The sequence below is a fragment of the Trichechus manatus genome, unplaced genomic scaffold (genome assembly GCF_000243295.1).
Source record: "Trichechus manatus latirostris isolate Lorelei unplaced genomic scaffold, TriManLat1.0 scaffold00015, whole genome shotgun sequence".
NCBI classification, from domain to species: domain Eukaryota; kingdom Metazoa; phylum Chordata; class Mammalia; order Sirenia; family Trichechidae; genus Trichechus; species Trichechus manatus.
Window position 1 is genome coordinate 17415786 of NW_004443951.1, and position 25884 is coordinate 17441669.

The window sequence follows — 25884 nt, forward strand, 5'->3', positions numbered from 1 at the left end:
GCAAGGATTTCTCTCTCTCTCTCTCTCTGTCTGTCTCTGTGTGTGTGTGTGTGTGTGTGTGTGTGTGTGTATGGTGTCTACTGTATCCCCATCACCTAGAACAGTGGTATTGGAACATGGTAGTTGCTTAATAAATATTGGTTGAATTAATAATAACAATAATAGCTTGCATTTATTGAGTACTTACTAAGTGCAAGGCATTCTTCTAAACACATCATGAATCATCATATTTCATTTTTATCATAATTTTATAAGGTAAATCCCAATAACCCCACATGTTGTTGTTAGGTGCTGTCAAATCGGTTCTGGCTCATAGCAACGCTATGTACAACAGAATGAAACACGGCCCAGTCCTGCGCCATCTTCACAATCAATTGCTGTGTTTGAGCCCACTGTTGTAGCCACTGTGTCAATCCATCTCGTTGATGGTTTTCCTCTTTTTCACTGACCCTCTACTTTACCAAGCATGATGTCCTTCTGCAGGGACTGGTCCCTCCTGATAACTTGTCCAAAGTATGTGAGATGTAGTCTTGCCATTCTCGTTTCTAAGGAGCATTCTGGCTGTACTTCTTCTAAGACAGATTTGTTCATCCTTCCGGCAGTCCATGATATATTCAATATTCTTTGAAAACACCATGATTTCAAGGCATCAGTTCTTCTTTGCTCTTCCTTATTCATTGTCCAGCTTTTGCATGCATATGAGGCAATTGAAAACACCACAGCTTGGGTCAGGCGCACCTTAGTCCTCAAAGTGACATCTTTGCTTCTTAACACTTTAAAGAAGTCTTTCACAGAAGATTTGCCCAATGCAATACATCATTTGATTTCTTGACTGCTGCTTCCATGGATGTTGATTATGGATCCAAGTAAAATGAAATCCTTGACAACTTCAATCTTTTCTCCGTTTATCATGATGTTGCTTATTGGCCCAGTTGTGAGGATTTTTGTTTTCTTTATGTTGAGACGTAATCTGTACTGAAGGCTGTAGTCTTTGATCTTCATCAGTAAGTATTTCAAGTCCTCTTCACTTTCTGCAAGCAAGGTTGTGTCACCTGCATGTTGCAGGTTAATATCCCTGCATATGGGTGAGGAAACTGAGATACAGGGAACCTACAGTGCTAGCTAGTATGCGATGGAGTCAGAATTTTAATACAAATGTTCTAACACCAGAGACTGAATTCTTAGCCACTCTGCTATGTTGTTCTCAAATAAATGAACGAATGAAGAGAAGAACAACTATTTATTGTACCCATACCAGAAACGATGAATTTTGGAGTCAGAGAGACCAAGGCTAAAATCCCGAAAATGCTACACACTGAATTACATGATTTGAACAACTTTCTTAGCTTCTCTAAGCCTCAGGGTCCTTAATGCAGAAAGGGAAAAATAGAGTATCCACAAAGCATTAGCTATTTTAGCCCTTTTTTTTTATAATGCAGAAACCCTGGTGGTGTAGTGGTTAAAAGCTATAACTGCTAACCAAAAGGTCGGCAGTTCAAATCCACCAGGTGCTCCTTGGAAACACTACGGGGCAGTTCTACTCTCTCCTGTACGGTCGCTAGGAGTCGGGTTCTACTGCAATGGGTTTTATAATGCACCCATTCTTGATCCATTACTGCCCTCTACTGGTAAACTAAAATAATGACTTCATAACTGCTATGCTAAATAGAATCGACTGGACGGCAACAAGGTTGGTTTTTTTTTTTTTTTTTTTTTTGGTTTGGTGCTGCAGTGGTTAAACAGCTCGGCTGCTAAGCAATAGATTGACAGTTCAAATCCTTGGAATCCCCATGGGGCAGTTCTACACTTTCCTATAGGTTCGCTATGAGTCGGAATTGATTCAACGACAACGGGGTTTTTGTTTTTGTTTTTTAATGCTAAATACAAAATCCCCAAATGATTTATCACCAAAGCCAGTATCGTCTACAAATAAAGTAGCCCGTTCTTGGTTCCTTTAGCCTCCTGGATCCCAGTAGTCTTCAGGGACTAGGTTTAGATCGGGCTTCCTCAAAGGAAACCAGGACGGCATGGCCCATATGGGTCCCTTTAGGGTAGAATGGCTCCAGGGAGATGATTCTCATGAAAAGTTTTTCAACACTCTTCCCCGGCCCAAAGGCAAAGCCAAAGTGGCGGGGGCGGGGGGGTGTCTCGGCCGGTTTTACACTTGTTATTTCCAGACCTTCAAAGAACATATTATCCCTATTTTATACAAACTATTTCCTAGGATAGAAAAAAGAGAAAGCTACCTAACTTGTCTTATGATACTAGTAGCGCTTTGGCATTAAACCCAGGCAACAACAGTTTAGAGGCAAGAAGAAGCCCAGTTATGAATATAAATGCCAAAATCCTAACAAGTAATAATCAAACATAAAATAGAAACTACACTATGGATAGATAGTAGAGTTTAGCCAGGAGCCATGGTGGTGCAGTAGTTAAAGCACTCGGGTGCTAACTGAAAGGTCAGCAGTTTGAACCCCTCAGCCACTCCACGGGACAAAGATGTGGCGGTCTGCTTCTGTAAAGATTTGCAGTCTTGAAAACCCAATGGGGCAGTTCTACTCTGTCCTATAGGGTTGCTATGAGTTGCAATAGACTCGATGGCAACAGGTTTAGAGTTTTGCCAAGAATGCAAGGAAAGTTTAACACCAGGAAAAGAATTCTATACTCTGATCCTCAATACATTACAAGATAAAAAGCATATGATCACTTTAACAAATGCATTTAAATCGTTTGTTGAAATTAAACACTTTTTTTTTCTAATCATAGCAAATTAGGATGAATAGTCTAGGGCCTCAACCTTATAGAGGATATTTACCAAATTCCTAGACATCATACTTAAGGGTGAAACTCTAGAAGCACTCCCATTAAAGTCAGAAACAAGACAAGAAAGCTCTCTATTCACAATTTTACTGGCATTTCTAACCAATGTAATAAAATAATAAAAGTGTAAAAATGGCAGGACGGAGGTGTCTGATCTCCTCTAACTTTACCACGCAGAAGGAGAATCATTATCAACATCAACAGACCAAAGCTGATTGCTATAAAGTGTAGGTCAGACATGCCTCCACCGTCCGACCTTTTTACCAATTCTGACACCATCTGTCCCTCCCATGGCACTCTCTACTTCTTTGCTGGGTTCAAGAATTTGTTGCAGTGGCCACACAGAACTCACAGACCATGCTCACAATTACGGGGTTTATTAGGGAAGTAACAGGTTATAATTCAGGATCAGGAAATACTCAGGACACAGTTCTTCCATCAGGACAGCCTCTTCTCAGTCGTGTTCACAGGCAGGTCTCTCTCGGGCCCTAGGCCCCTCAGCTCAGCCTCTGCCCTGCTCAGGAAAGTGTTACAAAGCTCTTTAGCTCCACCAATAAGTACCTAGGGCACTCTACTCTGCCAGGAAGCTTCGGCCGGAAGGTGCTCAGCTCTCTTGCTCCATGGGCTGGGAAGTCCACCGCACCGTCTCCTGCCCGTCCCCTGGTTCTCCTGCCTCTGCTGCCACTGCTTCTCACTCTTACTATTGCTGTGCTGCCATTTCGCTGTCTTCCGTGTTATAGCTCCTCTCTGTCTCCTGGGTCTAGGAGGGTCTCAGCGGAGGGATTCCGGGTCCAAAGAATGCATTCCACTTCCATCTCTTCTTCTTGATGGTAGTCAGATTCCCCCCGCTTCCGCCTCTGGGATGGCTCATTTTAAGCCTAGTAGGATATCAAAACTGACCAATCCCCTCATTAGGGTTCCATATACCATTTGCATGGTCTCACCGCCCTGCAGGGTTCTATGCACCTTATTTGCATTATTAGCAAGCTGTCAAATCCCCTTGGAGGGCCACAAGCACCTTATTTGCATAGTCCCACCCACTTTGTGTGTGGGAATTACAAAGACTATGGCTAGAAGGGCCATGTTAAGTAGTTCACTGCACCACAGGCCACCCCTTGGCTCTTCCAGCAATTGGCCCTTTAGTACATGAAAGATTAACTTCTCCCTCCCAATCATTTTGCCAGTCCAAAACAATCATTAACAATTAGCCCTTCAGTAGGGCAAAGATTCCTCATGGTGAGGTTACTCAGGTACCAGCCATGCAGATGTCCATCTAATCTGGTCAGGTTCTCCAAAAGTCATCTCGTCTTTACCATTTCTGGCCTCTGATAAAATTTAACTGAGAGATTATTCCCTTGCTTTAATCTGAGCCTCACGAGGTATTAGCATAGCAAAACCTTTAAGGAACTTTAGGTTAGGCCACTGTACTCCAGTCCAGCCGTGTCTCCCCCTTAGTCCACTCTTTCACAGTTACAGATTCTACAATTATAGTTTTTACAATCACAATTAGCCCTGTTAACAATCAACATTCACAACTGAATCATAATCCCATCAACATCTTCCCCCACCCTCTCCTTCCCTAGACCCATCAGGAAGAAAGGAATCTATTCAGTGGAGATCCTCCCTTGTTCCCCCTCATTTAATGTAAGCAGACTCACGAAAGTGTGTAAGCCAGCCACTTCATGCCTTTTTCTCCCTGTTTTAGATAGCCAATGTTTAAATTGCCCTGTCCCTATCAAACCAGTTCTCTGAGGAGACAAGCATGTTCTTTGGTCTAAGACTCTTCTGTTCCAGCTGGAACTTCAAGCATCTGCGTTCATAAGCAAAATCCAGTCCAGAGCAAGCCATCAAATTGCAGCAGTCTACACCAGCTCACGATGTTAAGCATCTTTCTCTTCATTTGGTTGGATTCTGGTCAGTTCATCCCTAGCCCATGTAGGCTAGGTTAATGAGTACCAGCCGTAGGTACAGAAGTCCACACACCTCCCAGCACTTCAGACCAGACAACCCCTTCTCTCTCTCTCGCTCATCCCTAGTCTGTGTGGGCTAGGTCAACAGGCACCAATGGAATATGTCCAAACTCAACCTGTATCTTCATTGCTGCACCTCCCCCACTTCCACTCATTAAGTGGACACAGGTGGTCACCGCAAGCCAGCATACCAGGCTGTCTACTCACCAGCACCCTTTAACTTCCACTCCTGGAAGGGGGTTCTTCTGATGGGCACTGACTTTTCCTTCCTCAATGCACCCAAAGGCAAACCACTTGCTGGCAATTCAGAAAGCAAAACATCCCCGCCACCCCCCACAGGTCCTTCCTTCAAATGTAGATCTCCTGTTCTCTCGGCAGTTCTGGGTAGGTCTCAGGTTTTCAACCTAAGCACCCAATACTCTATACACAGGGCTACTTACTGCATTCAAACCAAAAACCTGTGTTTCTTTCAGGCAAATCCTAGTTCCATTTTTAGCATATCCAGTCAAGTATTGGCTGAAAGGCAGAGTTACACACTCTCTTGTTACCTATAATACCCAATGTTCATTTCTATAATATATTTAGATCTGAGTTCCAACAGTAGGTAGGAGAAACATTCAGTATCCACAGTATGTTCAAATAAACATATAACCCTTTCTGAAAACATTTCAGTTTCATCTTCTCCACCCTTTGACTATCTTCCTATCCATATGCGTATGGCCTTGGGCCTCTGGCTGGATGGAACCAATAGACCCTGACTCCCTATCAATCATCTTGTTTAGTCAACCTGGCTTTTGCTCCAGGCCACTCCAGATGCTTTTTCTCCCCTCAGCTGCAGCATAACATCTCTTACTTTCCTTTCAGCCATGACAGATACCAATAATCAAAGTAACCACCAAAGAATAAAAAATTTACTTACCGTACCCCTTCATTCTTGCTCTTACAGAGTTCTATGCTTCCATGAGTCTGGAGACATTGCCAAGAATCTTGTTTGTGACACCAACTGTAAAAATGGCAAGGACTTCTAACTTCACAAGGAGGAAGGAGAATCATTATCAATATCAACAGCCCAAGGCTGATTGCTATGAGGCTGAGGTCAAACATGCCTCCACCTTCCAACCTTTTTTACCAATTCTGACACCATCTGTCCCTCCCAGGGCACTCTCTCTTTCTCTTCTGGGTTTGAGAATTCATTGCAGTGGCCACACACAACTCAAAGACCATACTCAGGATTATGGGTTTTATTAGGGAAGTAGCGGGTTACAATTCAGGATCAGTAAATACTCAGGATACAGTTCTTCCGTCAAGACAGCCTCTTCTCACAAAGACTATGGCTAATTCACTGCACTGCAGAAAGAAATATGAGGGTTAAAAAATAGAAAGTGTTACAGGGGAAAAACATCATAAAGTTTAGTAAAGCAAAAAGAAAGTTTTATTCGGCATATATTCAAAAGGGCAGAAGTGGGAAAAGGACAAGCATGCCGCTAGAGCCATGTCTGCCCAAGTCCAAAGAACCATACAGAGTCATCAGTATATACTAACATTACAAATGGGCAAAACCATTGAAAGCTTCACCTTTTACAGATTGGCTAGAAACTGTGATCCTACATTTTGAATGGTCTTTCTTAATCATTGGTACAGGTTTCAGCAACAAGAGTCAGGAGAGTCTTCATTGGTCCAACAAATTTCTATTCACTAAATGCTAGTAGAAAAAGGTAAGAGTGGGAAGTCTTCTGTGCTCTGTTTGATCGGCTTTATGTGAAAGTTTCCGCATAAGATATTTTTGAAGATTATCTTAGCTATTGTCTTTATACCTCAGGGCCCAGTTGATGTGTCCTTGTGAGTCCTTGTGAGCCCAGCTCCAGGTGGGTCACATTCTCTATGCTCAAGGAAAGGGAATAGTGACTCCAATATTATTTCCTAAATCAAAAGGAAGAGTTAACACTATATTTATATGTATACGATTTATTTTCTACATAGAAAATCCAAAATCTACATGCAAAGTATTAGAACTAGTAAGAGTACTTACCAGGATTGCTGAATACTAGCTCATACTACATAAATTAGTAACATTCTTATTGAATGCTTATTAGAATACCAATAAGAAGCAAGAAAATACAGTCAAAAGGATACCATTTCTAACAGCAACAAAAATTATAAGGCACATAGGAATACATATAATAAGAGATGTGCTAGATGTTTTCTCAGAAAACTAGAAAACAAATTTTTGTAATGTAAAAAAAGACCTAAATAAATGGGAATATGTAGTTTGTTCATGGAAGGGAATGCTTGACATAGTAATGATACCAGTTAACCTGCAAATCTATCATTTCAAAACTTTTCAATAAAAACCCAAAAGAATTTTTCACAGAACTAGACAAACTGACTCCAAATCCACACGAAAGTGTAAAGGTCCAAGAATAGCCAAGAAATATCACAAATTGGAAAGAAAGAAGGAAGGAAGGAAGGAGGGAGGAAAGAGAGAGAGAGAGAAACAAAGAAAGAGAAAGGAAGGAAGGAAAGGGAATGGAAAAGAAAAAACAAACAACAATAAATAACTAGAAATAAGGAGAACACCAATGCAAATTAAAACTGCACAACGATCAGATAGGTAAAAATCAAAAAATCCAGTAACAGACAGTGGTGGCAACAATGTGTGAAAACTCATAAGCTATGGTTGGGAGTGTAGTTAATACAACCACTTAGACAGCAATTTGACAATATTTTTGAAAATTTGTATTCCCTATAACCCAGCCATTATATTACCCTAGAGAAATTCTCCCCAAATGTGCCTCAGGAGACATTGTCAAGGGTGTTCATGGCAGCCCTGCTACCAACAGAGAAAAATCAGAGCAACTGTAACATCCACCAATGGGAAAACCAACCAGGGCATGTTCCTCCAGTAGAAGACAACTGAGCAGTTAAGATAAACAAACCAGATCTATAGGCATCAACATAATGTTGAGGGGGTAAACAAGTTGCAGAAATATATCTACAGTGTGAGAGCACTTAGGAAAATATTTTAAAATCACGTTCTGGTTTGTCAATTATTATTATTGAAATAAAATTTGCATAACAAAATTCACAATTTTAACCACTTTAAATTCAGTGGTTTTTAGTATGTTCACAGTGTTGTGCAACCATCACCACTAATACCAGAATATTTCACCCCAGAAGACATGGCCCCCAGACTCTCAGTTAGCGCAAAACTAAAACCATTTCTGAGGCGAACTCTTCAGACAAAGATTAGACTGGACTGTGGGACATAAAATGATATTTGTGAAGAGTGTGGTTCTTAGCTCAAGTAGATACATGAGACTAAATGGGCGGCTGCTGCCTGAAGGCGAGATGAGAAGGCAGAGAAGGTCAGGAGCTGGCTGAATGGACATGGGAAATCCCGGGTGGAAAGGAGGAGTGTGCTGTCACAGTACAGGGAGAGCAACTAGGGTGACATAACAATGTATGCATAAATTTTGTATGAGAGTCTAACTTGAACTGTAAAGTTGCACTTAAAGCACAACAATAAAAAAAAAAAAAACACAGAATATTTCGTCACCCCAGAAAGAAACCCCACACCCATTAAGCATCCCTGGGTGGCACAAATCCCTTGTGCTCAGCTGCTAACCAAAATGTTGGTGGTTCAAACCCACCCAGTGGCCCAGAAAATCCTATGGAGCTCAGTCCTACTCTGTAACACATGGGGTCTCTATGAGTCAGAATTGACTAGATAGCAATGGGTTTGTTTTTTTGTTTTTAATCCATTAAGGAGTCTTTCGCCATTCCTCACTCCGTATAGCCCCTGGCAACCATTAATCTAGTTCCCGTGTCTATGGATTTGCCTGTTCTGTATAAATGGGATCATATAACATGTGACCCTTTGTGTCTGGCTTCTCTCATTTATAATATTTTCAGGTTCGATTCGTGTTAGAATGGATTGGCACTTCATTCCTTTTGGTTGCTGAGTAATATTCCACATTTTGTTTATCCACTCAGCGGTTGGTGAACATCTGGGCTGTTTCTACTTTTTGGCTATTAAGAATAATGCTGCTATGAACATCCATTCTGTGTTGTTTATGAAAATAGATTAGAAGGATACATATCAGATTAATAATAACAATTGCTCCCGGGAATGGAGGGAGGGGGAGGAATCAGACTGGGGAGAGGAACAAAGGGGACTTAGCTTTATCAGTGATATTCTATTTATTTTCTGTAAAAAAAAAAAAATGTATCTGAAGCAAAAATGTTAACAGTTGATTATTCTGGGTGATGAGTACATGAGTATTTGTTATATTGTTCTCTGGGCCTTTTTGTATTTTAAAATTTCAAAATTCAAAAATATATATTCTGGACCTACATCTTCCTGTAGCAACGGTCTGGCCTCAGGGGGCTGTGGTGTCCAGGAAACGCAAACAGTGAAGTACAGGGAGAGGCCAGAAGAAGAAGCCCAAGCCCATGGCCAGGAGGGGTGCTGCCCCCTTGGAAGCCTGGGGGCAGAAGGCCCTGACCCTGCCTGCAGGTCTCTGCCAGGCCCTCCAGGAAGAGGGCCCATATCAGGACTCTGTGGCCCCGGGTGGCAAAGCCAGCCAGGACCAGGTGAGCAGAGACAGGCTGCCACCCCATCTTTCCTTCCTTCTTAGCTACACTCCAGGAGGAGTCATTCTCCCACTACCCTACTTCCCAACTTCTGCTCAGGACAAGCCACACAATTTTCAGGGCTCAGTGCAAAAAGAAAATGCAGGGCCCCTTGCTCAAAGGCTGGTGTCAAGGTGATTCCTTACTCCGCAGGGACAGCCACAAGCTGATGTCTTCATGCCAGAGAGTGATGCAGGAGGCACTACGCAGAGTCACTGCAGTCATCCATTCCTTCGTTCATTCAACAAATAAGGGCTTAGTATGCGACTGGCAAGGAGCCTTGATGGTGCAGTGGTTAAGCACTCGGCTGCTAACCAAAAGGTTGGTGGTTCAAACCCACCAGCCCTTCCTCAGGAGAAAGATGTAGCAATTTGCTCCTGTAAAGAGTTACAGCCTTGGAAAGCCTATGGGGCAGTTCTACTCTGTCCTATAGGGTCACTATCAGTCAGAATTGACTTGACAGCAACAAGCTGTCGTTTTTTGGTTTATGTGCCTGGCACTGTGCTAGGCACTGGGGATACAGCAGTGAGCAAGAAGCTTACATTCTAGTGGGAGACACAGGTTTAATCACAGACACACAAACCAGATCATCACAAACTGCAATACACGCTATGAAGGGCAAGTACAGGGGTCTCTCAGATAATAACACCAGCAGCCCCTGACCAGGAGACACCCCCTCACCCAAAAGAATAACTCAGAGCCCACATCAGAAGGATGAGTTGATGTTATCTTAGCAAAGGATGAGGGGAGTTGTGTGGGGGTGAGGTTGGGCAGAACATTCCTGGCGGATGAATGTGTGACATTTTCAAGGACCAGCAACGCCAATGTAGCTAGAGCCAGAGAGGGAGGAGCAGAGAGCAGAGGAGCTAACTTCCCAAGCTCCATTCATCTGAGTACCCTCTGTTGTAGGGGAAAAACATCATAAAGTTTAGTAAAGCAAAAAGAAAGTTTTATTTGGCATAGATTCAAAAAGGGCAGAAGTGGGAAGAGGACAAGCACGCTGCCAGAGCCATGTCCACCCGAGTCTAAGGAAATATCACAGAACAGATGAAAGTGGGAAAACGGACAAGCATGCTGATAGAGCCAAGTCTGCCCGAGTCCAAAGAATATTACAGAATAGGCAAGAATGGGAAAACGGACAAGCATGCTTCCACAGCCATGTCTGCCTGAGTCCAAAGAACATTACAGAATAGACAAGAATGGGAAAACAGACAAGCATGCTGCCACAGCCATGTCTGCCCGAGTCCAAAGAACCATACAGAGTCATCAGTATATACTAACATTGCAAATGGGCAAAACCATTGAAAGCTTAGCCTTTTCAGATTGGCTAGAAACTGTGATCCTACATTTTGAATTGTCTTTTTTTTAACAATCATTGGTACAGGTTTCAGCAACAAGAGTCAGGAGGGTCTTCATTGGTCCAACAAATTTCTATTCACTAAATGCTAGTAGAAAAAGGTAAGAGTGGGAAGTCTTCTGTGCTCTGTTTGATCAGCTTTATGTGAAAGTTTCCAAAAAGATATTTTCGAAGATTATCTTAGCTATTATTGTCTTTATACCTCAGGGCCCAGTTGATGTGTCCTTGTGAGTCCTTGTGAGCCCAGCTCCAGGTGGGTCACATTCTCTATGCTCAAGGAGAGGGAATAATAACTCCAATATTATTTCCTAAATCACCTCTTCATGGCACTCCACTTATACTATTATTTCCTTAATATCTCTTCTTTAAAGTGGCTCCATTTGTGAACATATACTTACCCTAAGCAAGAATGTTCATGAAATCAAAGGATTGGCATGCCACTTATATTTTGTCTAATACACAACTGAAATTGTAAAAAAAATTTCCTATAAGTTCCACCTGAAATGACCCCCCCTTACCACCTCAATTTAAAAAATACTATTGCCAGCTCCTACTTAAGAGGCATGGGAAGCCTCTGACAGGATTCCAGCTGGGTGAGGCTGGTGGGATGATCTCATTGACATTTTTGAAAAATGCCTCTGGCTGCCATGTGCAGAGTGGATGGCAGGGCCACAAGGGGGGAAACAGATGAGAAGCCATTGCAGCAATACCAAAAGCCAAGGGGCTCAGGCTTGGATGGCAAGGTGTAGAATTCCTTTCCCAATAGTGTCTATGCAAGCCCCACCCTCCACCAAGACCCAAAAGCTTCTTTCTTGTATCTCCCTGTGTTGATTCAAGGCCACTTCAGATAAGTGGATTCTTCTGTGATCCTCCCAACACAGTATCAGCCCCGGACTGCCAGGATTTAGGACAGTGTGTCTACCACACCCATGAGAACTCCATGGGCCAGTGCTGGCACAGCACAGTTAGGACTCTGGGGTCACATCCAATCAGACCCTGTGGCCTCCAGTCAACCACAACAACTCCCAGGGACTGACTATTCTGCACATGTTTCAGGAACTAAGTGGGTGACATGACTTCTGTCACCTGTATGTTGCTGATTTACAATCTCTACGGCCCAAATTCTGCACGCTTAACCACTGAGTAACACTGCTTTGTTAATCCTTGTAAATCTTGACTCCCTCGGGCATTGCTTCCCTTAGGGCTTCTGCTCATTCTCCCACTCTCCACCAGGAGCAGCCCTTTAGAAGTAATGCTTCTAAACCATTACTCCTCCACTCTCCTGCAAAACAGCCAAGTCCCTCTGTTTCTAAGACTCTTGCAAAACTGCCCTCTATTCCTCCAGTTTATTATGCCTGTGATGAAGGAGTTGGGGAGAGGAGATGCTCCAACGGCCCACCCTGTGCTAGATGCCAGGATCCAGTGGTGAACAAGACCAACATGACTTTGCCCCTGGCACTGCCCACCCTGACCCTGGATAGTGGGGAAAGGAGGCAATTCTGATGCAGACACACAGGAAGGGAGGGAAAGCTTTCTGGAACCAGGAGAACTGAGCTGAGTGTTTCAGAAAGGCAGGAGCTAGACTGGGAGGTGGGAGGGAAATGTTTCCATAAGGAGGATGAAAGCAGAGGCCAGATTGTTTTGGAAACTTTGTTAAAACATTTAAAGTTTACTCTGAAAGCAATAAAGAGCTACTGAAGGGATTAATCAGAAGAGTGGCAGGACTGGATTTGCATTTTAGAATGATAACTGGCTGCAATGCAAAGAAGCAAGGGGGTGGGGAAGAGACCCAGGCTGAGAGACCAGCTGGAGCGGAAGGGAGTTGGGATAGGTCTGGAGATTCCTAGGAGGTAGCTCTATGACTTGGTGACTGGGTGGATGAGGAAGTGGGAAGAGAGGTTTATCATCAATAAACAGGATGATGCCCAGCCTCTTCTGGTATGGGCAAGTGGGTGACTGAGGAGAGCCATTGAGTACCTGCTCTGTGCTAGGAGCCAGGGATTTGAACAGGTTCCTTCCAGTTCGTTCTCACCCCTGCTGAAAATATGCATTTCTAACAAGTTCTCAGGTGAATGCTAATGCTGCTGGTTAGGGGCCAATTCTGAGAACCACTGGAAGAACAGTGGTTCTCAAAATTTATTATACACCTCTACACCCCTCTAACTCAGAACTGAAGCCAGTCTCGAAGTTCACCTTTCAGTTAAAGATTAGACAGGCCTATAAAACAAACAATAACACGTGAGGAATGTGTTTCTTAGATCAATCAAGTATAGGAGACCAAATGGGCAACACCTGCCCAAAAGCAAAGACAAGAGAAGACAGGAAGGGACAGGAAAAACTGGATTAATGGAAACGGAGAACCCGAGGTGGAAACGGGGAAAGTGTTGACACATTGCGGGGATTGCAACCAATGTCACAAAACAATTTGTATATAAATTTCTGAATAAGAACCTAATTAGCTCTGTAAGCTTTCATCTAAAGCACACACACAAATATTATAGTTAAGAATTACCTGGGGATCTTTAAAAATGTAGATTCTAATTCAGTATATCTGGGGCAGAAATGCAAATTCTCAGCAAGAGGTTCGAAACAAAACGAACCGGTTTGAAGCCCTGCTAGGAACTGATGATATAAACATGAACAAGACCTACAAGGCCCTGCCTTCATAGATCTTACACTCCAATAACCGAGAAAACAAATACATGAATACATTATAGCATTTCATACATTCTGGGAAGGAAATAGGCAGAGCACCACAATAGAGAATCACAGAATCACAGAGGCACCTACCTGGGAAGGGTGGTGGCTAGAGAAGGCCTCCCTGAGGAGGAGACACTTGAGCTGAGACCTAGAGAATGAGAAAAGCATCAGCCAGGGCAGGTGAGTCCCTGGGAGAGGACACAGCTAATGCAGAGGTCCTGAAGGGTGAAAGGACTAGTGTGACTGGAGTACAGTAAGCCAGGGGAGATCTTTGAGATGAGCCTGCAAACTCTGACAGAGGTTGGACCAGGCACTTGCAAGCAAGGAGTCTGTCAGTCTCTGGGCCCAGTGCTGGAGGCACCCCCAGCCAGGGACACAGGAGGAGGGGCAGGAGAGAGACCATTAGTTCAGCCTAAGATTCATGAATTTGGGGTGGCTTGGGGTTCAACCTTGGAGCCCTGCTGGTGCAGTGGTTAAGAGCTTGGCTGCTAACCAAAAGGTTGGCAGTTCAAATCCACCAGCCACTCCTTGAAAACCATTTGGGGCAGTTCTACTCTGTCCTGTAGGGTTGCTATGAGTTGAAATCAACTCGATGGCAATGGGTTTGGTTTTTTCGTGTGTGTATGGTTCATCTGGAGTCCTTGAGAGGTACAAACAATTCACGCACTCAGCTGCTAATGGGAAGGTTGGAGGTTTGAGTCCTCCCAGAGGCACCTTGGAAGAAAGGCCTATAGATCTACTTCTGAACAATCAGCCATTGCAAGCCCTCTGACACAAATGGGCTCTCCATGAGTCGCAGTCGACTCAATGGCAACTGGAAAAGGAAAAGTTGTTCATCCAGGGGGTATGCTGGAGTTTAGGAGAGCAATCTGGGCTACAAATGCAGATCGGCTTTCCTTGGCATTTCTGATAATCACAGTCCAGAGAGAGTAGAGGAGACCACCCAGGGAGATTATATAGAGCAGCGGTTCTAAACTTTAGCATACATCAGAATTACTTGGAAGGGTTGTTAAAACACAGATTGCCAGACTCTACTCCTGGAATTTCTTATTCAGTCAGTCTGGGGTGAGCCCTGAGAATTTCATTTTTAACAAGTTCCCAGGTGTTGCTCATGCTGCTGGTCCTGGGACCACACTCTAAGAACCAGGGATCTTACATGAGCAGAGACGAGGGCGCAGGACCTAACAATAAGAAACACCAACATCTAAAGAATGGATAATGCTATGGTTTAAATTGTGTCCCAAAAAAATATGTGTTGTAAATTCTAACCTTTATGCCTGTGGTTAATCCTATTTGGGAGTGGGTTGTCTTTGTCATGTTAATGAGACAGAATTAGTGTAGGGTGTGTCTTGAGTCAATTTCTCTTGAGAGATTGTTGTTGTTAGGTGCCCTCCAGTCAGTTCCAACTCAGAGAGACCTTATGTACAACAGAGTGAAACACTGCCCCGTTCCTGTGCCATCCTGACAATCCTTGCTATGCTTGAGCCCATCCTTGCAGACACTGTGTCAATCCTTCTCATTGAGGGTCTTCCTCTGTTTCGCTGACCCTCTGCTTTACCAAGCATGATGTCCTTCTCCAGGGACTCGTCCCTCCTGATAACATGTCCAAAGTAGATGAGAAGAAGTCTCACCATCCTTTCTTCTAATGAGCATTCTGGCTGTATTTCTTCCAAGACAGATTTGTTCGTTCTTCTGGCAGTCCATGGTATATTCAATACTCTTCGCCAACACCATAATTCGAAGACATCAATTCTTCTTTGGTCTTCCTTATTCATTTTCCAGCTTTTACATGCCTATGAGGCGATTGAAAATACCATGGCTTGGGTCAGGTGCACCTTAGTCAATGTCATGGTTTGAATTATGCCCCCCAAAAAATGTGTATATTAATGTGGCTGGGCCATGATTCCCAGAATTGTGTGGTTGGCCTCCATTTTGTGATTGTAATTTTATGTTACAGAGGATTAGGGTGGGATTGTAACACCACCTTTACCCAGGTCATATCCCTGATCCTATGTAAGGGGAGTTTCTCTGGCGTGTGGCCTGCACCACCTTTTATCTCTCAAGAGACAAAAGGAAAGGGAAGCAAGGAGAGAGTTGGGGACCTCATACCATCAAGAAAGGAGTGCCGGGAGCAGAGGGAGTCCTTTGGACCGGGGTCCCTGCACGGAGAAACTCCTAGTCGGGGAGAACACTGAAGAGAAGGCCAAGAGAGAGAAAAGGGCTTCCCCTGGAGCCGACACCCTGAATTTGGACTTTTAGCCTACTTTGACTGTGAGGAAATAAACTTGTCTTTGTTAAAACCATCCACTTGTGGTATTTCTGTTATAGCAGTACTAGATGACTAAGACAGTCCTCAAAGTGACATCTTTGCTTTTGAATATTTTAAAGAGGTCTTTTGCAGAAGACTTGCCCAAGGCAATATGTCATTTGATTTCTTAACTACTGCTTCCATGAGTGTAGATTGTGGATCCAAGTACAATGAAATCCTTGACAACGTCAGTCTTTTGTCCATTTATCATGAGTTGCTTCCTGGTCCAGTTGTGAGGATTTTTGTTTTCTTTATGTTGAGGTATAATTCATACTGAAGGCTGTAGTCTTTGATCTTCATCAGTAAATGCTGCAAGTCCTCTTCACTTTCAGCAAGCAAGGTTGTGTCATCAGCATATCGCAGGTTGTTAATGAGTCTTCCTCTAATCTTGATGCCCCGTTCTTCTTCATATAGTGCAGATTCTTGGATTCTTTGCTCAGCATACAGATTGAATACGTATGGTGAAAGGATACAAGGCTGACACACACCTTTCCTGACTTAAAACCACGCAGTAGCTCCTTGTTCTGTTCCAACAACTGCCTCTTTGTCTATGTACAGGTTCCTCGTGAGCACAATTAAGTGTTCTGGAATTCCCATTCTTTGCAATGTTATCCATAATTTGTTATGATCCACACAGTCAAATGCCTTTGCATAGTCAATAAAACACAGGTAAACATCTTTCTGGTATTCTCCGCTTTCAGCCAAGATCTATCTGACATCAACAATGATATTCCTCATTCCATGTCCTCTCCTGAATCTGGCTTAAATTTCTGGCAGTACCCTGTCAATGTACTGCTGCAATTGTTTTTGAATTATCTTCAGTAAAAGTTTATTTGGGTGTGATATTAATGATATTGTTCAATAATATCTGCATTCTGTCGGATCACCTTTCTTTGGAATGGGCACAAATACCAATCTCTTCCAATTGGTTGGTCAGGTAGTTGTCTTCCAAATTTCTTGGCATAGATGAGTGAGCACCTTCCATGCTGCATCCATTTGTTGAAACATCTCAATTAGTATTCCATCAATTCCTGGAGCCTTGTTTTTCATCAATGCCTTCAGTGCAAGCTGGACCTCTTCCTTCAATAACATAGGTTCTTTTTTTTTTTTTTTTTTGAGTAATCTTCTTTGTGTCTCTTTTTTTTTTTTTTTTACATAGTGCTTTAGGTGAAAGTTTACAGCTCAGGTTAGTTTCTCATACAAAAATTTATACACACATTTTTATGGGACCCTAGCTGCTATCCCTATAATGTGGCCACACACTCCTCCTTTCCACTCAGGATTTCCCATGTCCATTCAACCAGCTCCTGTCCCTTTCTGCCTTCTCATCTCACCTCCGGACAGGAGCTGCCCAATTAGTCTCATGTATCTATTTAAACTAAGAAGCACACTCTTCATGAGTATCATTTTATGTCTTTTAGTCTGATCTTTGTCAGAAGAGTCAGCTTTGGGAATGGTTTTAGTTCTGGGTTAACAGAGAGTCTGGGGGCCATGTCTTCTGGGGTTCCTCAAGTCTCAGTCAGACCATTAAGTCTGGTCTTTTTACTAGAATTTGAGTTCTGCACCCCACTTTTCTCCTGCTCTGTCGGGAACTTCTGTTGAGTTCCCTGTCAGGGCAATCTTTGGTGGTAGCCAGGAACCATCTATTTCTTCTGGTCTCAGGCTGATAGAGTCTCTGGTTTATGTGGCCCCTTTTGCCTCTTGGGCTAATATTTTCCTTGTGTCTTCGGTGTTCTTCATTTTGCTTTGCTCCAGGTGGGATGGAATGAATTAATGCATCTTAGATGGCTGCTCACTAGTTTTTAATACCCCAGACAGCACTCACTAAAGTGGGATGCAGAACATTTTCTTAATAAAATCTGTTGTGCCAATTGACCTAGTAACGTCAGTTCTTGATCATATGCTGCCTCCTGAAATGGTTGAACATTGACTAGCTCTTTTTGGTACAGTGACTCTGTATTCCTTCCATCTACTTTTGATGCTTCCTGCATCCTTCAATATTTTCCCATAGAATCCTTCACTATTGCAACTTGAGTCTTGAATTTTTTCTTCAGTTCTTTCAGCTTGAGAAATGCTGAGCATATTCTTCTCTTTTGATTTTCTAACTCCAGGTCTTAGCACATTTCATTGTAATTCTTTACTTTGTCTTCTCGTGCTGCCCTTTGAAATCTGTTCAGCTCTTTTACTTCATCATTTCTTCTGTTCGCTTTAGGTGCTCTACATTCAAGAGCAAGTTTCAGAGTCTCTTCTGACATCCATTTTGCTCTTTGCTTTCTTTCCTGTCTTTTTAATGACCCTTTGCTTTCTTCATGTATGATGTCCTTGATATCATCCCACAACTTGTCATTAGTGTTCAATGTGTCAAATCTATTCTTGAGATGGTCTCTAAATTCAGGTGGGATATACTCAAGGTCATACGTTCGCTTTTGTGGACTTGTTCTAATTTTCATCAGTTTCAGCCTGAACTTGCATATGAGCAATTGATGATCTGCTTCATACTCAGCCTCTGGGTTTGTTCTGACTGATGATATTGAGCTTCTCCATCTTCTCTTTGCACAGATGTAGTCAATTTGATTTCTGTGTATTCCATCTGATGAAGTCCGTGTGTTAAGTCACCATTTATGTTGGTGAAAAAAGGTATTTGCAATGAAGAAGTTGTTGGTCTTGCAAAATTCTATCGTGATCTCTGGCATTGTTTCTGTCACTAAGGCCATATTTTCCAACTACCAACCCTTCTTCTTTGTTTCCAACTTTTGAAGTCCAATCACCAGTAATTATCAATGCATCTGGACTGCATGTTTGATCAATTTCATACTGCAGAAGTTGGTAAAAATCTTCAATTTCTTCAACTTTGGCATTAGTGGTTGGTGAGTAAATTTGAATAATAGCCATATTAACTGGTCTTCCTTGTAGGCTTATGGATATTATCCTATCACTAACAGCGTTGTACTTCAGGATAGATCTTGAAATATTCTTTTTGATGATGAATGCAACACCATTCCTCTTCAATTTGTCATTCAGGGCACAGTAGACCATATGACTGTCTGATTTAATCCATTTCAGCTCACTAATGCCTAGGATATCGATCTTTATGTGTTCCATTTCATTTTTGACAACTTGCGATTTTCCTAGAGTCATACTTTGTACATTCCACATTTTGATTATTAATGGATGTTTGCAGCTGTTTCTTCTGATTTTTAGTCATGCCATATCAGCAAATGAAGGTCCTGAAAGCTTGGCTCCATCCATGTCATTAAAGTTGACTCTCCTTTGAGGAGGCAGCTCTTTCCCAGTCATATTTTGAGTGATTGCCAACCGGAGAGGCTCATCTTCCAGCACTATATCAGACAATATTTCACTGCTATTTATAACGTTTTCACTGGCCAATTCTTTCGTAAGTAGACCACCAGGTCCTTTTTCCTAGTCTGTCTTAGTCTGGAAGCTCCACTGAAACCTATCCACCGTGGGTGACCCTGTTGGTATTTGAAATACCGGTGGCATAGCTTCCAGCATCACAGCAACATGAAAGCCACCACAGCACAACAAACTGACAGATAAGTGGTTGATAAAAGAGATTAGGTCAAGCAAGAAAGCAGAGACAGGGGAACAGAGATGGGGTAAGACAGATGCCAATACACATGGAGATCTCCAAGGAAACAGGAAGCAGAAAGTGAAGAGACACGGACCTTCGTCCAGAGCCAACACAGAGAGAAAACCTTCCCCTAGAGCTGGGGCTCTGAATTCGGACTTCAAGCCTCCTGTGAGAAAATAAATTTCTGCTTGTAAAAGCCACCCACTTGTGGTATTTCTGTTATAGCAGCACTAGATAACTAAGACAGATGGAGAAAAAGCAACTTGTAAAGAAGTTACCACAAAGGGAAAGCTGGAAAGGTAAAAGGAAATTGTGTGATTATTTGATTAATAATTATTCCCCACTAGGCTGTAAGCTCCTAGAGGGCTTGGACTACATCAATTTTAGTCTCCATTGTATCCCTAGCACCAGCACAGAGCCTGGTAACAGAAGGTGCTAATAATTTGTTAAATGGAAAATTGAGTGAACTCACAGAAGTCAAGGAAGAGAAGCATTTCAAGGAAGAAGTGGTCAACAGCGTCAAGTGCTCCAGAAAGGCAAATAAGATACTCCTCCCTTACCTGACTCAGCCCCCTACATTCTCAGCACTGCCACTCCCTCTAATTCTCCCAGAAAACTGAAGTTATTAGTCAAGAACTGTCTCAAATTTCTGGAATCGTCCTCCCAACCTTTGTTCCTTTCTGGGATCTTCCATCTCTTCCCTTCTACTGGCTCATCTCCTTCAGCAATGAGTAGCTTCTAGTCTCTGCCATCTTAAAAAGCCTCCCTGGATGGATTTACCATTCAAAATCCCATCCAGCTTGCACCACTGCCAACATTCCCCACCCTGAATACTCTTCAGACCTTTCATGGCCCTTTCAATGTGGGCATTCCTAGGATTTCAATGACTACCTTCTTCCCTCAGGTGACTTCTTTTTACCACCTATATGCTGATGACTCTTAAGCCTGTATGGTCATTCGTTCATTCAACCAAAATTTACTGAGCAACTTCTCTATGCCAGGCATTGTGCTAGGCAGTGGGGTTACAATGGTGAACAGGGTAGAACAGGTCACCCTTGACTTGGTGTGGTTTATACTCTAGTAAGAGGGATATACTAGAGTTGACTGAGAAAGATATGAGCTGTGAAGGACATTAGTAGAGTAAGGTGGTGGGGATGCTGCCTTACACAGGATTGTCATGAAAGTCATTTAAGGGGAGGTGATATTTATGTTGGTACCTAAAGAATGAAAATAAACCAGGCAGTGAAGAACTAGGAGAAGAGCCTTCAAGCAGAGGGAAGAGCAAGTCCAAAGGCCCTGAAATGAAAAGGGTTCAGAAAGAAGGGCAATGTGTCTGGAACATGAGAGATGGACCTCCATTAGATCATGCAGGGCCTTGTAAGCCTTAGTAAAGTCTGGACCTTATATTAAGAGCAATGAAAAACCTTGAAAGGCTTTAAGCAGGTGAAAGGATTTTTAAAAGTCTACTTTGGATGATGTACGAAAAGTTGATTTGGAAAGCAACAAAAGAAGAGGCAGGCTTTGCAGCATCTATTGCGGGAATGAAGATCATTCTCCACAACCAGACTATTGACATTCCAGAAAATGTCCACATCACTCTGAAAGGATGCACAGTTATTGTGAAGAACCTTGTGAAGGGACTTCAGTCACGTCAGTGTAGAAGTCAGTCTCCTTGAAAAGAAAAATAAGAGGCTTTGGGTTGACAGATGGTGGGGAAATAGAAAGGAATTGGCTACAGTTCGCACTGTCTGTAGTCACGTACAGAACATGATCAAGGTTGTTACACTGGGCTTCCATTACATTCTGTGTGTGCTTATGTCCCCATCAGCTTCATTATTCAGGAGAGTGGGTCTCTTGTCGAAATTCAAAACTTCTTGGGTGAAAAATACTTCTGTAGGTTTCAAATGAGGCCACGTGTTGCTTGTTCAGTATCTCAAGTCCAGAAAGATGAGTTAATTTTTGAAGGAAATGACATTGAACTTGTATCAAATTCATCTTCTTTAGTTCTGCAGACCATGACAGTTAAAAACAAGGATATCAGGAAATTTTTGGATGGTATCTATGTCTCTGAAAAAGGAACAGTTAAACAGGCTGATGAGTAAGAGCTAAAAGTTGTCCAGCTATGGAAATGAGGCCAGATTGTTCCTGAAACCGATTGGTGATATTTTTAGGATGCAATGAAACACATCTATTGAAAAAAGAAAGAAAAGCTGAAGCAGGTGGTCAATTAGGAAGGTATTGCATTGGTCCAGGTGAGAAATTTTAGACAGCAACCTCTCTATTGAGCAACCCACCCCTTACCCCCACCCCCACCAGGCTTATATTGCCAGATTTACTGAACATTCTTCTTCCCTCCTGAATCCCTACACAGGTACCACCATCTATCCAATACCCTAAGCTAGAAACCTAGGAATGTCTTTTTCTCCTCACCCTCCATTTTATTCAATCACCAACTCCTGCTGACCCTAATTCCTAAATTTCTCTGAGATATAGCTTCTCTCGTTTGTCCCTGTTGCCACTGTCTTCATTCAGGTTCCATTATGTAAGCTTCTCATGAGTATTCTCTCCACTCCTTTTTACCTCCACACCAGGCACCTGAGAGAGACTTCAATGGCTCTACCACCTAGTGGACAAAGTCTAAAGTCCCTAATGGTAAAGCATGGAACACACTTCAAGATCTGGCCCTCTACCCACATCTTCAATTTTCTTTCTCATTCTTTAGTGTTATCATCCAGCAATACTCAACCTCTTATGACACTCCTGATGACATTTCTCATTTTGGGGGCTTTGCACATGCTGTTTGCATGACATGCCTTCTACCTACTGCCCCATTGGACTGTTCTTTCAAAGCCAAGCTCAGCCAATTCACAGATAAAGACATGGAAATGGCCAACAAACATATGAAAGGCACTTACCCTGGTAGTATATCAATATAACAAAGAGACACCATTTTTTAACCCATCTGATTGAGGAAAATTTTTTTAATCGATAACATTCAAAACTGGCAAAGATGGAGGACAATGGGCCTTTTCATACATTTCTTCTGGGAGAGTGAATTACTGCAAACTTTTGGAAAATCTCCTGGCAGGGCTCTTAAAATTTAAAGTACATGTACTCATTGACCCCTATGGTCCCACTTTTGAGAATCTATCCAGCCAAATTAAAAGCCCTAGTACTCAAAGACAAAGATGTTTGTGACAGCATTTTCTGGTGGCCTCAACCTGGAAACATGAGTGTCCTTCAGTAGAGAATGATTGGATGAATTATGGTTCACCCTTACCAGGCAAAACTATTAGCAGGAACAAGTTAGATCTACCTGTGACGTGGGTGTATGCCTATGACATAGTGCTAAGTATACGGACATTTGTATGATCACAGAGAAAAGTACAGAAGGATTCCACAAAACTGGTAACAGTGATTCCATGGGGGAGGGGGAAACTTGCCTATATCTTTATTCTCTTCCCTATAGTTCTCAGATTATTCTCTTACAGTTTGGCTTGTTTCAATAAGCAAACACTGTTTACATATATAAACACATATAAATATGATATATATCATATACATATGATTTATTTTATTGAGAATATACACAGCAGAACATACACCAATTCAAGAATTTCTACATGTACAATTTAGTAACATTGATTACATTCTTTGAGTTGTGCATCCATCTTTCCTCACCCTCCTTTTCCAAGTTGTTCCTCCCCCTGTAACATAAACTCAAGAATCAAAAAATCAAACCCGTTGCTGTCGAGTCAATTCCGACTCATAGCAGCTGTATAGGACAGAGTAGAACTGCACATAGGGTTTTCAAGAAGTGGTTGGTGGATTTGAACTTTTTGGTTAGCAGCCAAATTCTCAACCACTGTGCCACCAGTGCTCCAACATAAACTCACTGCCTCCTAAACTACCTATTTAATCTTTCTAGTTGCTGCTGTCAAATTGATTCCATATAGACAGATGTTAAGAGAGAACAAATGCTCAAGGCAGACATTCTTTACTAGTAACGCTAAACTATTGTTTGAAGCATTGCTTTTTAGTTTGAAAGGAAAAGTAAATTGTATTAGGAAAAAAAGAAAGGCCCAGATGTCCCCTTTTGGAAAGACCTTTATTGGCCTTTTCAGTTAGTTAATTACTCCCCCCATGAGTTTGCACAGTGTCTTCTCCATGATATTTATCACGCTGTGATGGAACTTCTTTGTTTGCACGCATGCCTCCTGCACTGTTTGACTCTACTCGCCAGTATCCAGCATGTAATAGGTGTCAGGTAATTGCTGAATGAGTGGATGGATAAATGGATGGGTGGATGATGAATAGGCAAGTTACTTCTCTCTTTTATGATCTCTCCAACCTGCTGTCTGTATCTCATTTAGATATCATTGTTCTTTCATTGCTGAATTTTTTGTTTTATGCCTGTGTCTTATTTCTTTCTGCAGTGCAGTGAATTACTTAATATGGCCCTTCTAGCCATAGTCTAAGAAGCCCTGGTGGTGCAATGGTTAAAGTGCGCGGCTGCTAACTGAAAGGTCAGCGGTTCTAAGCCACCGGCGGCTCCGTGGGAGAAAAGACCTGGCGATCTGCTCCCATAAAGATTATAGCCTAGAAAACCCTATGGGGAAGCTCTACTCTGTCACACGGGGTTGCTATGAGTTGGAGTCAACTCGATGGCACACGCCACCACCGCCACCAGAGCCATAGTATTTGTGACTCCCACAAAATGATTGGGTTGAACTATGCAAATAAGGTGCCTGTGGACCACCAAGGGGATTGGACACCTTGCTAATAATGCAAATAATGCTCGGAACCCTGCAGGGACGGACCAAGCAACTAAGACGTATAGGACTCTTCCATAGGGATTTGTCAATTTTGCCATCTCGCTATGCATAAAAGAGAGCCAATCCCAGAGCAGGGAGGGAACTGAATACCACTAAGAAGAGACTGGAGAAGAGCTTGTCCTTTGGACCTGGGTTCCCTGCTCTGAGACCCTCTAAGACCCAGGAGACAGAGAGAGGAGCTGTAACATGGAAGACAGCGAGAGACACGGCAGTTCCAGCCAGCAGGAATCGGGGGACTTGAGATGACTGCCGTGGGGCCTTCAGCCCATTGAGCAAGACAGCTGAGTGCCTTCAGGCAAGAGGCTTGCTGGTGGAGTAGGGTTCCTCCAGGCAGTTGGTGGAGTTGAGTTTTCAGACCCACAGAGCTAGAGCCCAGTGCCTTTGGGCTTACTGGTGGGGGTGGGGTGCCTCGGGGCACTTATCGGCAGAACTAAAAGAGCTTTGTAACACATATATATAACAGATATTATTATGACATGTGCAAAGACCTGGAGTTAGAAAACCAAAAGAGGAGAACACACTCGGCATTTCTCAAGCTGAAAGAACTGGAGAAAAAATTCCAGCCTTGAGTTGCAATAGTGAAGGAGTCTATGGGCAAAATACTGAACCACACAGGAAGCATCAAAAGCAGATAGAAGGAATATGCAGTCACTGTACCAACAAGAATTGATCAATGTTCAACCATTTCAGGGGGTAGCATATAATCAAGAACTGATGGTACTGAAGGAAGAAGTCCAAACTGCACTGAAGGCATTGGTGAAAAACAAGCCTCCAGGAACTGATGGAATACCAATTGAAATGTTTCAAAAAACGGATGCAGCGTTAGAAGTGCTCACTCATCTATGCCAAGAAATTTGGAAGACAGCCACCTGGCCGAACGAGTGGAAGAGATCCATATTTATGCCTATTCCAAAGAAAGATGATCCAAATAAATGCAGAAATTATTGAACAATATCATTAATATCATATGCAAGTAAAATTTTGCTGAAGATCATACAAAAGCGGTTGCAGCAGTACATAGATGGGGAACTGCCAGAAATTCAAGCTGGATTCAGAAGAGGACAGGGAACCAGGGATATCATCGGTGAAGTCAGATGGATCCTGGCTGAAAGCAGAGAATACCAGAAAGATGTTTACCTGTGTTTTATTGACTACACAAAGACATTCGATTGTGTGGATCATTACAAATTATGGATAACATTGCGAAGAATGGGAATTTCAGAACGCTTAACTGTGCTCATGAGGAACCTGTACATAGACAAAGAGGCAGTTGTTCCAACAGAACAAGGGGACACTGCGTGGTTTAAAATCAGGAAAGGTATGCATCAGAGTTGTATCATTTCACCATACTTATTCAATCTGTATGCTAAGCAAATAATCTGAGAAGCCAGACTATATGAAGAAGAACAGGGCATCAGGATTAGAGGAAGACTCATTAACAACCTGTGATGTGCACATGACACAAACATGGTTGCTGAAAGCGAAGAGGACTTGAAGCACTTACTTTTTTTTTTTTTTGTAGTACACATATTGTTTTATGACATTGGTTAACAACCCCACAACATGTCAACCCTCTCCCTTCTCGACCTTTTTTTTCTTGGTGAAAATATACATAGCCAAAGATACACCATTTCAAAAATTTCTACATGCACAGTTCAGTGACATCGACT

At 42.5% G+C, this 25884-nt stretch overlaps 1 pseudogene; it reads left to right on the forward strand.

Annotated features, from left to right (window-relative positions):
* Nucleotides 1-20920: 20920 nt before the first annotated feature.
* Nucleotides 20921-21481, forward strand: LOC101356100 (60S ribosomal protein L9 pseudogene; annotated as a pseudogene).
* Nucleotides 21482-25884: the final 4403 nt, after the last annotated feature.